This window comes from Dasypus novemcinctus, chromosome 21 (assembly GCF_030445035.2).
Source record: "Dasypus novemcinctus isolate mDasNov1 chromosome 21, mDasNov1.1.hap2, whole genome shotgun sequence".
Classification (NCBI taxonomy): domain Eukaryota; kingdom Metazoa; phylum Chordata; class Mammalia; order Cingulata; family Dasypodidae; genus Dasypus; species Dasypus novemcinctus.
This window is the reverse complement of record NC_080693.1, coordinates 3960973-3962035: the sequence shown is the minus strand read 5'-3', so window position 1 is coordinate 3962035 and position 1063 is coordinate 3960973. Positions and strand designations below refer to the sequence as shown.

The following is a 1063-nucleotide window of genomic DNA, read 5'->3' as shown; positions in this document are numbered from 1 at the left end:
AAACCACTACTTCTGTCTTAGAGCAATTAAAATCTGCTCATATGTGTCACTAATGTATTTTTCATCTCATCCATCATGTCTTTCATTCTCATAAGGTCTGTTACTTTTTTTTGCAGGCTTTCAAATTGTTCTTTATGCTCACTCAGTATCTTCTTAATATCCTGTATTTCTTTAGTCATATTTTCTTTAAATTATTTGGATTGATTTAGGAGAGCTGTGTGATTATCACTTATGAATTGTCTTAAATTCTATATCTCTTGAGGTCATTTCATTTGTTTCTTTGACTGAGCCATCTCTTCCTGTGTCCTAGTATGGCTTTTCATTATTTGCTGATGTCTAGCCATCTGAAAGGTTGGTGAATTTACTCTGATTATCTTTTGCTTTTTTAATTTTTTCCACAACTCTTCTTTGGTATTTGTTTCAACTTATTGTACATTCTTAAAATTTCTCTCTACTTACCTAGCAGGAGAGAAACAAAGATCCTGAAGGTGGTTTTCCCCAGGGTAAGGCCTATCCTTTCCACTCTGGATGTGCAATTTCTCCAAGCATGGGAAAATCTCCTGCCTAATTTGTGGTAGTGGGAGACTACATTTGTGTTCTCCCATTAAAAAAAAAACCAAATCGCCCATCTTAGGTTATCAAAATCGGACCAGGATACAGATTTTCTCCCAGGGGTTAGGATATATAGGATACAGGGAGAACCAGAAACTTCTTTTCCCATGCAATTTTCAGATGTGTCAGCAGATGGCGCTGAACAGCACACATTTCCATAGAGGTTTCGGTCTTGGCTTTCCTGTGTCTAGCCCTGTCCAGAGTTTTCTTATTGGGCTCTGCTGGCCAAATTCACTGATGAAAAACCTCCCCACCTCCCCCTCCATTTTACCTTGAAAGAGCTGAAAGGGAGGAAGATGTCATTCCCCTTTCAGTCAGCTGCATTGAGCCAGGGGTTTTACCCCAGTGTAATATCTTTGGGATGGGGGAGGGGACCCAGCCCAGATACTGTAGGCCTTTTGGGAACTGACGTATGTTGTTTTGGGTTCTTCCTCCTTCTGTACCTTACCCT

At 40.0% G+C, this 1063-nt stretch overlaps 1 pseudogene; it reads left to right on the top strand.

The window, feature by feature from the left end:
- The first annotated feature begins 451 nt into the window (after positions 1-451).
- LOC111759397 (U1 spliceosomal RNA) lies at positions 452-604 on the top strand (annotated as a pseudogene).
- The last annotated feature ends 459 nt before the right edge of the window (positions 605-1063 follow it).